The sequence below is a fragment of the Pipistrellus hanaki genome (assembly GCF_964339955.1).
Source record: "Pipistrellus hanaki genome assembly, chromosome: 11".
Classification (NCBI taxonomy): domain Eukaryota; kingdom Metazoa; phylum Chordata; class Mammalia; order Chiroptera; family Vespertilionidae; genus Pipistrellus; species Pipistrellus hanaki.
The window spans coordinates 5,259,507-5,271,975 of NC_140513.1; the positions used below are offsets into that span (position 1 = coordinate 5,259,507).

The 12,469-nt window shown below is 52.8% G+C and overlaps 2 protein-coding genes across 12 annotated transcripts in view; one reads left to right on the forward strand and one right to left on the reverse strand.

The window, feature by feature from the left end:
- The window catches only part of RALGPS1 (Ral GEF with PH domain and SH3 binding motif 1), a 241,292-nt gene that overhangs the window by 55,131 nt on the left and 173,692 nt on the right, over window positions 1–12,469 (reverse strand). The window lies entirely within an intron of this gene.
- ANGPTL2 (angiopoietin like 2) overlaps window positions 6,910–12,469 on the forward strand; it is a 33,295-nt gene continuing 27,735 nt past the window's right edge. The window contains exon 1 of the mRNA XM_084898385.1: window positions 6,910–7,394. The gene's annotated coding sequence lies outside the window, so the exon portion shown is untranslated. The remainder of the gene's footprint in view (window positions 7,395–12,469) is intronic.

Sequence of the window (12,469 nt, forward strand, 5' to 3'; positions counted from 1 at the left end):
CTCCATAGGCATCTGTAAGGGGCCTGGGAACCTGCTGCATTGACCATAAGGCTGCCTTTTGTCCCTCATATCCCATTTGGTACAAAGGTCTTGTCTGACACAGACAATGTTCCAGAAGCAACCATTTTTTAAAATGTTATGTAGAATGGGGATGATTTAAAGCAGCTTTGGAAGTTTCCTGTGAACTTTTTATTATGAAGATACAAAGAAAACCAGCAAATTAAAATGAACTCTCGCCTGTCTCTGTCCCAAGCCTGTCCTCCTGGGGATGGGCGCCGGCCTCAGCTGCACATGGGAGAGCAGGGACAAGACCAAATGAACGTTCCTCCAAATACCGTAATGATGACAACATGAAAACCAGGCAAATAAGTCTCAGCAAATTGGCTTGGAGCAAATTGACATGGAGCCCAAACTCTGGTGCTCAGATGGGGCTTAATAAATATTTGTTGACTGAATAGCAAATGTGTTTGACTGTTAGGTGATATCCAGAGCCGGGGAGAAGCACTGCCCGGACTCTGTCCCCTGGCAGTGGGCTGAAGAGTCGGGAATGAAGTAGATCATCCACGAGCTAAAAACAGGCCCTTGAAGCTGCTTTGGAACGGAGCATGCGCCCTGTGCTGACATTTGTTTGGCAAGCGCGGAGCAGACAGTGCCTTCAAAGGGCTTTCCACGCGGCCTAGACGCCTCTGTGACACTGGGCAGTCCAGGACAACCAGTAGCACTGCCTCCGAACCCTCCCATCAGTGCAAGGCTCCTAACTTCTCACCAGGGCGAGGGAGCACGTGGTTCCCCCAAGTCACAGGGTCTGACCACAGTCCCTCCAGGAGGGGAGAGGCCCAGCTGGCTCGCTCCAGCTCACAGGCAGCTGTTTTACTGCTAGGAAATCTGGATGACAGAGGATTCTGGCATTCTCAGGTTTCCTGATGCTCAGACCCTCCTCTAGACCTTTCCAATACCAGCTGACCAGAGGAAGGGCCCTGCCTTCTTGGCCCTTAACTATGGGTCAACTTCACTGGAACCTTGATGACTAAAACGGCCAAACTTCCTCAAATCTGAGAAGCCATCAACGGATAAATGCCTCATGTTCCAGTAAAGAAACAAAAGGTGCTGCCAATTAAACCCTGACATGCTATTAACTTTAAGATGCATCCGGATTTCAGAGATCTAAAAACAAGAAAAAGTGTGTTAGATTTGAAAAAATGCCATGTTTTTTTTTCAGGACAACTGCGTTCTTGCTGGCTTTGAGGTAGGTCTGAATCCCTTATTTCCTAGCTTGTGGCCTGGTGCAAAGGACTTCATTTTGCTAAGGCTCGGTATTCTTAAGAGTAATGCTTCCCTCATAAATTTTGAGAGGAGAAAGTAAAATGTTAAGCTTGATATCTAACATATCACAGGTAGCCATATAAGGTGCTCTAACAAGGCTTGTGGGGCCCACATGTTTTGTCATCTGCCCAGGTGGTTCTGAGCTGAACCAATCTATAAATTATTGGGACCGAAGTTTCCCAACAGACTATGACCAAGAGGGGGAGGAGAGGGGAGGGAGAGATATAAAATAAGACATGAATTAAGCTGGCTGGGTTTATGGTAATTCAACAACAGCAGTGAGGAAGGAGGTTTGGGTGAGAAGACACATTCCGTTGGGATGCAGGGAGTACCGGTTCTTGAAATGGAGGAGTGATTGAAGTAACTCTCTGGTCAATAGCAGTGATAAGATCGGGACAATATACAAACACAAACTAATTAAAAGCACTTGGAAAACAACCTGACGCAATGGAAATTGGAGATGGGAAGCACACCAGAGCACTGCCCAGTTTATGGTGAAGGATGGGAGAACAGAACTAAAATGAATGTAGCAGTATTACTGGCTGGGAAGACGGAAAGCGATTAGACACTGAGGATGAAAATTGAAGAGGAAAATGCCAGAAAGGAAAGAACCAAAGAGGAAAAGCTCCAAAATTGCTATACAACCCCCCTCAAAATCCTTAATTAACCCCTACTTTTATTTATTTATTTATTTATTTATTTATTTATTTATTTATTTTTAATGTGTAGACAGAGACTCCAAGGAGCCCAAAAACTCCCCAAAGGAAGCAACAGCTGGGAGGCAGAGAATTCAACACTGCCTGCAAGATAGAATCTGGAGTTCAAGTCTTGCCAAGTTAAAGGGGTTTAGCAAACACTTATGGCTTTTGATTTAATTCCAGAAAACCATGTCTTACAAATAAGTACAGGACGAAGGGTTATACCTTAGGGCTATGGGCAAAACCAAAAGAAATCTATCTGAACAAAATCTAAAACCAACCTCTACAAGCTCAAGTGGACATACCAGTAATTTGACTGCTTGCTAGAACAAAACAACATTCTTCAGAGGAAAACAATAAAATCGTCTTTTCAATGTATCATCCAAAATGTCCACTATAAAACTAAAAATATACAGACATGCAATTAAGAGAAATAACAGTCAATAAAATCAGAGCCACTGATGAACCAGATGTTAGATTGAGTAAATAAGAACTTTAAAATGGTTTTTATAAGCACAGGATTTTCAGCAATTGAAAGATAGAATAAATAAATGGTTAGAGAAATTTCAGAAGAGAAATGGGACCTATAAAAATAAACCTAGGTAAATTCTAGAAACAGCAGTAAATCCTAGAAATGAAGTACCTCATATAAAACATATTTTGGATGAAATCAACAGTAAATTAATACTACAGAAGAAAAGATCAGCAAACTTGAAGACAGGTAATAGAAATGATCCAAACTGAAGAGCAGAGTGAACAAAGGGAAAAATAAAGAAATACACAGAGCTTCAGTGACCAGTGGGACAACAACTAGTGTATAAATGGAGTTCCAGAAGGAGAGAGGAGAGAGAATTGGGCAGAAGAAATATTTGAAGGAATAATGACCAAAATTTATCCCCACACTCCCAAGTTCAGTAAGAAACATCAGCCCATCAGTCTAAGAAGCTCAGTGAAGGCTACATAGAATAAATACAAAGAAAACACATCTACGGTAGTCACACCACCATCAAACTACGAAAAGTCAAAGACAAAAAGAACTCCTAAAAGAAGTCAGAGAGAAAAAGACTATGTACACAGGAACAACAATAAGGAACAAAACTGACTTCTGATCAGAAACTATGTAGGCCAGAAGGCATTTAAAAAGTTCTAAGCGGGGAGGAGGTCAGTTAGGGATACGTGCAGCTTGAAATGCCGGTGAGACTCCGAGGTTGCAAAGTACAAGAAAGGTCTCCTCCCAAGCACTCCCTTATATCACACATTCTCCATGCACTCCCCCGACACACTCCCACCAGACACAGTGCCTCAGTGCCACATCTCAGCATTCCCAACAGAGAAAAGAATTATAGCTGTCAGGAAGGTGAAATCCTTTATACAAACTGAGAGACATAATTAAGATTCTTTGTATTGTGGCACCATGTAAGCAATGCATATTTTTTCATCCTGATAAAAACTCTAATAAGAAAAGTGAAGATTTTCTCCTCCTTAAATGCTTTAGTCACATGACGCTTTGGTCCAATAGGCTGGCGGGAAGGTGGGAATAGTGCTCCTAGAGGAGGTCAGGAAAATCCAAGATCCAGGAACCATCAAGTTGGAAACCTGGCAAAGAGGTTTCGGTAGGCGTGGGAGGAGCTTGGAGCAGCAGCAGCAGCATACGTTTCTTGAGCAACTGCTGAATGCTGACTGCCAGGCATTGTGCTGAGCGCTTCAGGTGCATTATCTTAATCCTCACACCACCGCGAGGAGTATTATCCTACCTTTTTTTTTTTTTTTTTAAAATGAAGAAACAAAGTTTGAAAGAGAACCAGAAAGTTGCCAGGTTAGTCACAGAGTTGGGATGTGAGCCCAGGTCTGTTAGACTGTAAGCCACAGCTATTCACCCGCCCCCAGTCAGTCAGCCGTTCATGTGTTCATCCCACGGCACTGGGCTGGACTAAAGGAGAGCTCCACGCCCCAGTGCTCAGGGAACCCATAGCCAAGGAGGCAATAAAAATTACCATAGCCAATGTTTTATTGAGCACTTACTATGTACTAGCCATTGTGTGTTACACTTAATGTGTCACATCCTATTTAATTTTCACAACCGTCCTGTGACGGTTGGGCTAGAATTTGATTCCACGCCTCAGGCTCCCCAGCAGCGTACCCAACTGCCTAAGGCACCAAAGGGGCAGGGGCCATGCACAGACGGACAGAGCCAGGCCACCCTTTTGCTCCTCCCCCACTTGATGAGACCCTAGGAATGCTGACTTGTGAAAGCAAGTCTGTTTTCCAGGGACTTAGGCGGCATCTGTTCCAGGGGGGGCGAATGTCCAGGGAATTCCCCCTCCTCCCCAACCCGGTGAGTCCAACTGCTTCTCTTATCAGTGCGGCTACTACCTTCTCCCCAGCTCTGGAGGACTAGTCTGACACTCCCATCAATCCAGGCTGCACGCAACGATCACCGGGGCTTTTAGAAGTGACAGCAAGTGGGATCACTGCCATGCTTAAGGCCTTTCAGTGGCTGCCGAGCATCCCTGGGAGAAAGCCCCACCTCTCTCCCGAGGCCTCGTGCTCTGACCTGCTCCCCTTCTCTCCTCAGCCAAAGGCACGTGTCAGCTCCTTGAAAGAACTCTGCGCTGCTCCTGCCTCAGGGTCTGCTCCAGCTACCGCTGCTGTGTACCAAGCTACCACCCAAACGTAGCAGCCTGAAGCTGCCGTTTCCTTATTGTGGATTCTTTGGTCAGGACTTCAGATATGGAACAGCGAATGCCTTATCTTTGCTGATGTCTGGGGCCTCAGGAAGAAGACTCTCTAGCGAGGGTGACTCGATGGGCAGGCGCTGAATCGCTGGGAGGCATCTTTCCTCACATATCTGGGGTGGGTGCTGGCTGGACCGATGCTACAGAGGCCTCTGCATGCCTGCTTCCGGGCAGCTGGGCTTCTCAGGCTCCAGCCTGGCTTGGGGCTTCAAAACAGTGTCCCCGTGAACAAGGCAGAAGCTGCACTGCCTGCTGTCCCCCAGCCTTGAGTCCAGGAGTGTCTCTTCCATTGCATTCTATTGGTTACAAGCAAGTCAGGAACCTCCCTACTCAAGGGGAGAGGGCAGAGCCCTGCCCCTCCGAGGTCTCATGCAGACCAGGAGCTACACTGGGGCTCTCTCTCTGAAAAAGCAATCTACCACACGGTCTTTACACACCATTGCCTGGCCCAGACCACTACCCTCTCTCCAACCTCTCCCCCTGCCAATCCTCACCAGTGAGGCACCTCTTTCTGAGGGAGCACCTCTTTCTGAGGGAGCCTGCCTTGGCTGCCCCGCCCAGGCTTAATCAGGCCTCCAGCTTAGATACACCCTTAGTGCCCCGTACTTCTCATGTAGCCCAGTCAGTCTGTCTGTCTCCCCTCCTGACTGTGAGCTCTGTGAGGACAGGACTTTCGCTTCCTGGTGTTGGCTCAGAGCAGGTTCCACTCTGGAGAAGAGAGACAGACATCCTGGAGAAGAGTGAGGAGGAGGAAGGGGGAAGGAGTGTTATATGCCAGCCTCCAGCTGTCAAGGCTGTAGCTCAAAACGAAATCCACTGGGTGCCCTGTGCTCCTGCTGACCTCGAGCCACCAGCCTGCCACGGCCCTACCACCAGTGGCGGATCACTGCCCCACCGGGCCCCTCCGGCCTTCTGGGGATCACAGGATGGATGGGCATCTTTACCCCCAATCCAGCTGTCTGGCTGGTGCTGTGGCCTATAACATACTGGGTCCTTTTGCAAAGACCCACCTTCTACAGAGGGATGGACCGACAAAGGGAAAAGGAGACTGCCCGAGCATGTGAAGGAGGCTGAGGCAGAAAGAAACATTTGCTCCCTGCAGGGTCGGAAGTTGGGTCCTGATGGACCTGTTTGCCCAGGGACCAGGAACATGGCACATGGGGCTTAGGAGTGGGGAGAACGCCATTAAAATTTCTCTCGGAATTTGTCCCCACTATCAGCACTATCACCTTCGTCACTAATTTATTTTAAGTACGGAGGAGTCACCATGGGCATCTTGCAGGGCTGCTGTCCAGGCAGTGGGGCGCACTGTGCCCGGGGCCCCTTCCTACCTGCCCTCCCCGCTCCTGGAGAGCCGCTCACTGTGCGCCCAGTACTGGCTCCTTTCTTGCTCTGACTCCAAAAGCATCACAAGCTGCACCTAGATAATGAATGTGCTGAGGACTCAATGGCCCCCCATTATTTCTTCCTTAAAAAGCCTGACTGGGAGGGGGCGTCACAGTAACCCACCTGATGCCAGAGTCTGCATCCTAGCCCTGTGCCGGACCCTTTCCTGAGGGACCTCACAGAACTCTCACAGCCCGTGGAGGCGGATTACTAGTTTTCGCTCATTTGCTGATGCACGAATGGGACGCCCAGAGAGGTGACTACACCAAGGCCACTCAGGTGCCTCACCCCGGCTGTGGGGTTCCCGTGGTCCTGGGCTCCTGCCTCCCTCCCGCTAACTTTCCCGGCTCAGATGCTACTGGCTACTGTGCAGCCAGCCTTGGCTCCCTTCCCCAGGGTTCCGAGAGGGAGCTGAAGTCCAGGGAGCCATCGGCAGGGCTGCCCTGCTGCTCCCCCGGGGGACAGGGACTGCCGGGGAGCATCCGCTCCCTGCAGCACGCACACTGCTGCCTGCACAGCTGGAGCAGCTCTCAGCCCATTACCTGAGTTGGAGGGGAAGCTGTCTGCTCTGCAGAGCAAACCAGGAGCTGCCTGGGGTTTGGGGAGCGGGCGGGCCAGGGAGTAGAGCCGGGCCAGGCTGCCTGTGCCAAGGAAGGAGGGGGCTGCTGAAGCCGCCAAAGCAGGCGGGGGGAGGGGCCGGGCCAGCTGGGGCCGGAGCTAGTGTGACATCACCGGGCGCCCGCCTCTGTCTGGGGCTGAGGGGAGGCCCTGAGCCGTTCGGGCCTGGGGGATCCTCTTGCATTGGTGGGTGGAGAGAAGTGCCTGCAGCCAACCAGGGTCAGGCTGTGCTCACAGTTTCCTCCGGTGGCGGCATGTAAAGGCTCCACAAAGGAGTTGGGAGTTCAAATGAGGCTGCAGCAGACGGCCCGAGCCTGAGGACGAGCGAGCCCTGCGCTGTGCCTCCCGGGCTGGACCCGCGGAGCATGGCCCTGAGGCTGCCGCCGGCCCCCGCCACGAGCGAAAGCAGGTTGTGAGCAGCCCGCAGGACCCCGGCCGCCCCGCCCGGCCGCCGGCCGCTGTGCAGGGCTGTGCGGGCGGAGCAGAGCCAGCAGAGGCCAGTGAGGCAGGGCTGCTCGTGGCCAGGCCAGCCTGCGGCGTGAGGACCCTCCTGGAGGCCATGGACAGGCTGCCCCGCTGACGGCCGAGGGGAAGCATGTGAGGAGCTGCCCCAGAACCACGCAGGAGGGAAGAGGTAAGGAGCCGGTTAGGTGGCACGGGGAAGGGGGCACAAGAGGCGGCAGCAGCTGGTCCTGGGTCTCAGGGCTCAAGACCCCTGACCCCCAGCTGGGATGTGTGCAGCTGGGTCCCGGAGGGGTCACCCCTGCTTTCACGTGGAGCCAAACAAGACATGTGCCAGGGCAGGACCTGTGGGTGCTTGGGCAGAGGGTGGTGCTGTGGGGTGAGGTCATGAGCTCTGATGCTTTACCAAGAAGCTCTCCTCCTCAGACAAAGGCCCTCTGGGTGATGGCAGTGGCTCCTGAGCCGCTTGGAGCTGGGGTGTGTGCCCGAGTATGTGCCATGCGTAGGTGTGTGCCCGGGGGGCCAGCAGACAGCAGGGGCAGCTGAGCATTCGGGAAGCCGTTTGAAGTTTGGGCTCCTCTGCCTGGCTAGGGATGGCACCCAGGCAAAAGCAAAAGCAAACGCTCACGCTGTCAGGAGCCTCGCTCAGGAATTCCCTGGAGCTGAGCAGCAGTGCCCACACCCTCGGCTGCAAGCACAGGGGCAAAGGGCTCCAGCGCCAGGAGGGACGTGCCAGCCAGAGTCTGTGCCACTCTGACAGGGCGAAGCACTGCCCTGGCTTCCTCTGCATTTCCGAGGATGCCTGGTCCCTCCTCACAGTGGATGGCGCCCAGGTACCCGGTCTCCCACCGGCTGGACGCGGCTGGCAAAGGGGATGACCGGCCCCAGCAGGGGGACAGCAGGATCCACATTCCCAGTCCCTTGAAAGCACTCAGTGTTAGCTAACATTTCGAAACAAATTCTTCCCGATTCCTCCCTTGTGCTTCTGTGATATGTGTGTCACGGGTCAGCCAGTGCCTCTGCTGTGGGATTATGAGAGCTCCTTGGGCCAGTCGGTGACTTAGAGAAGGATCCCCTTTCAGCGGCGCTCGGGGGAAGCTGAGAATAACACTTCCGAAGCTGGCCCCGCGCCCCCACACGGACTCCTCCAAACTGAGGCAGAGTGAGGCAGTGCTTAAGAGCGAGGTTCAAGTCCTGGTTTTTCCGCATCTGAGCCAAACTGACTGGCAGAACATGGAGCCTCTCCAAGCCTCAGTTCCCTTTTCTGTGAAATGGGATGACAACGGTGCCCACCTCCTAGTATCATCTGATACTTCTATTGCACTTACCCTGATTCAGGCACTTGCCAAGTTGGGGAATCCACCTTATAACCTAAGTGCACCCCCATTTCACAGATAGGACATTGAGGCAGAAGAGGGTGAGTGATGTGCTAAGGCCACATGCTAGTGAGTGCCAGCCTCAGGACTTGAAGCCAGCACTCTAAACCACATTCTGCTGTCTAGCATGCCCGGGAGGGCTTTCACACAATGCTTGGTGTGCGGCAAACCCTCAGAAAATGTTAGTCACTGATTAGTATGAGCCAGAACAGTCAGAATCGCAGAGAGGAAAGAGCAGAGACTCACATTCCCTCTCTGTCCCTCACCTCCTGCTAGGGTGTCAGAAAACCCACAAGGCTCCCCATCCTGGGGTCTTCCCAGGAGCCCAAGGGGGGCAAGCTGCAGCTCTCTGGGTCCTAGAACCCACACTACGGAAGGGGGAAGACACAATGACAGAGCAAACTCAACATATCTGCCCAACCCTGCAGTGCGCTCATCCTCCGCCCACATAGGCTGCCTGTCTGTCTGCGGGTCTCCCCGCCACCACCACAGTGGGCGAGGAAAGTGAGAGAGCTCCATGCTGCAGGAGGACCAGCACCAGAAGAGGCACAGACCCCCTACCTCAACCCCCCCCCCACCACCAGGTCTGCCACATGGTGGCCCAGTCAGTGGATCTGACACCAGCCGACACCGGTGTACCTCGGCCTGAGACAGTAGCTTCTCTCTTTGGCTCAGGGGTCTCGGTGGGCTCCTGGAGTCCTGGGAGCGTTTGGAGAAGCTGACATTGAACATCTGTTTTTCTGGCACGAGGCCTCTGGGCTGCGAAAGCTCCAGCCTGGAGCCAAGGGGCGGCCCAGGCCCAGGCCAAGCAGAGGCTCTGACCGACCTCACGGGGTGGCTAACAAAAATAAGATTAATCTTTACTCAGTAAAGGCAGTCATGGTGGAACAAACAAAACTGTGTGAAGCACACAGCCAGGAGCACAGGACGGGCTGCACGGTATCACCACAAGCTCACGGGCAGAACTAAGCCGCTCCTCCATCCACAGAGATTTATTAAGTACCCACTGGGCTAAGAAAGGCACAGTCATTATTTCGTTTCATCCTCACCAGAAGCCTAAGAGGTAGGTTCCAGTTTTAGCATCCCAGATGAGAAAACTAAGGCTCAGAGAGGGCAAGTAACTTGCCCAAGATCACACAGCTGATCCCTGCTCAGCTTGGCTCCAAAGTTCATACTTCTCCCTCCTCCACAAAGGCATCTTAACTTCTCTTTTCCTGACCCTGTCACTGGGTCCCTCCCTGCCCATGGCCCCAGCAGCCACATCTGTTTTGATTGCCGTCCTATAAAATGCTGCATCATCCCATCTGAAAACCATGTGCTTTACTGATTCGGATGCATCACTTGCTTGTCCTAGCAGCCTACCTCTGAGACAGAACAGGCATGACTGCCACCCTATCAAAGACGAGCCTCCGCACAGCCACACAGTGTGCCTGTGGAAGCGAGTCAGGGAGCCAGACCTGGGTGCCGAGCCAGGCTGTCTGACTTCAGAGGCCCCGCACCTGCTGCTCGGCGCTGTATCAGCCCCTGGCTCGGCACCAGCTCCGTGGGGCAGAGCCCGTGTTTCCTGCACTCCTGCCTGGAGATGCCAGGCTGCTGAAGCGGGCACAGTCCTCAGGTCCCCCCTGGGCCGCACCTGAGCAACTCCTCAGCAGCCATCAGGGAGAGGCGCTGGTAGCTACATTAGAACAAACATAACAGACAGCAGCCCCGCCCGAGGCAGGTACACTCAGCTCTGCATCTCTCTCTCTCTCTCTCTCTCTCTCTCCTTTTTTTTTTTTTTTTTTAAATCCCCTCCCGAGGACATTTTCCGATTGATTTTTAAAGAGAGACTGGAAGGGAAAAGGAGAGACACACCGAGAAATATCAATGTGAGACACATCAATTGGTTGCCTCCCACACGCACCCTAACCAGGGCCTGGGATTGAGCCTGCAACCGAGGTACATGCCCTTGACTGGAATCGAACCCGAACCCTTCAGTCCACAGGCCAATGCTCCGTTCACTCAGCCAAACCAGCTAGGGCAATTCTGGCCTCTCTTAACCATACTCATTTCCTCTGAACTGGTCTCAGTTAATAGCACCCGGATGCCAGGGGGACTGTGTTTCTGGCATCCACAGCCCAGTGGGAGCAGGTGGAAGGTGAAGCTAACAATCTCCAACACAACAGCAGGAGACCTGGAAAGGGAAAGCACGTGGCGCTGAGAAGGGCCTGCAAGTTGGGCGGTGCTGTCCCCACTTTACAGAAGAGGAAACTGAGGCTCAGAGGGCGCAGCACCTCTCCTCAGATTTCTCCACTAATGGGCCCAAAGGCAGGGATTCCAGCCCAGATCTGGGCTCATTCTACCCTAGCCCACTGCTATTCTGGACAAGCACGCGGTGGAAATCTCAAGAATGAATCAAGTCATTGAATAGCATTTCTTTTCTGTGAATTTATATAAAACACCCCAAACAGAAGGGTTATTCAGCCACTGGCAGCTTGAAGTTGATGGTGATAGGTCACATCAGAACCTCATTCTGACAGTAGTTTCTATGACGGAACCGTAATTCCCTCCCTCTAACTGTAAGCTATAGGATGGATTTAATAACAACTTTTTTTTGGGGGGGGGGGCATTGTAAACATCACATTGTAATGTTGTAAAACATTATAAAATGTAAACATTATAAAACAATATCATGTCCCATTACATGCATAGGTCATTGCAAGACATTCTGATCACAGAAATGTTCACGTGTGTGTGGGGAGGGGGGCGACGAGGAAGGGGGCAGGCAGGCCTCTTACAATCGTGCTATTGTGTTAGGCCCATTCTCCTGTGAAGCCAGCCTGTATGGGGCCAGCAGCCCAGTCCCTCTAGAAAGGCAGGCCCAAGATCACCTCGGAAAAGACCAGAATGAACTCGGTTCTTCTCTGCAAAAGATGCCTGAGGACCCACCCAGCTCCAGGAATGCCCCAACTCTGCTCAAGGTGGTCCCACTCCAACCTCCTTGAAGGAAAGACTGTATCTCTTAGTCATACTGAGCCTCCAATCCCGACTCAATTCCGACCTGGGGCCAAGAGAGAAAGGTGTCTGTGAAATAAGTGAGTGAGCGAAGAGTGAGTGAGTGAGTGACGCAAGCCTTAGACCTAGGCAAACAAGCCTCGCCAGCCCAGGTGCCACACCACTCCCCTATGGGTGTCCAGGTCGTTTCTTTTGGGGTGCCTCCTCTCCCACCTTGTGCTCCCCCAGCCGCCACCTGGCTGCATGAACTGCCACCACAGCCCCTGTGCTGCCCTCCCAGGGCCTGTTCGCTGCATTGCAGGTGTCTGCGCTCTGTCTCACCTGCGCTGCGGGCCTGCGGAGGAGGGGGCCTTCCTTGTTCTGGCTCTTTCTCCAGCCCCCAGCACAGTGGCTGGCACGGGGGAAATGCTCCGTTCCATGAAGAACATCCTTGAATTCCTATTTAGTAACCCAGGTGCCATCCTGGCTTTGGGGTTGTCAGAGGGGGAATCGCCCTGACCTTGCTGGGTAGCCACCCAGATGAGTGCAGCTGTGTCCTGGGTGCTGCGATGGAGGAGCCACAGCTGCTCCTGGGACTGGAGGAGGGTGGGCCCTCACTGCGAGTGGCCAGCTCACAGAGCAGTGGACTCCTGAGTCCACTTAGAAAGGAGGCAGCAGGCGGAACTCTGAAAGTACTAGGGCAAAAAGAACAGCGTGTGCGGAGCAGGGAGCGGTGACCACACCGGCTCTGTCTTAAGTAGGACACTGACAAGTCCAGAGTTAGGTTTTAGAATGTGTCCTCCCCGAGGCGGGAGGCCAGTGGGGCTGTGGATAAGGAACCGGCTCTGGAGGAAGCAAACGCAGTCCCGAGCCCACCTCCACTACGTGGTAGCTCTGT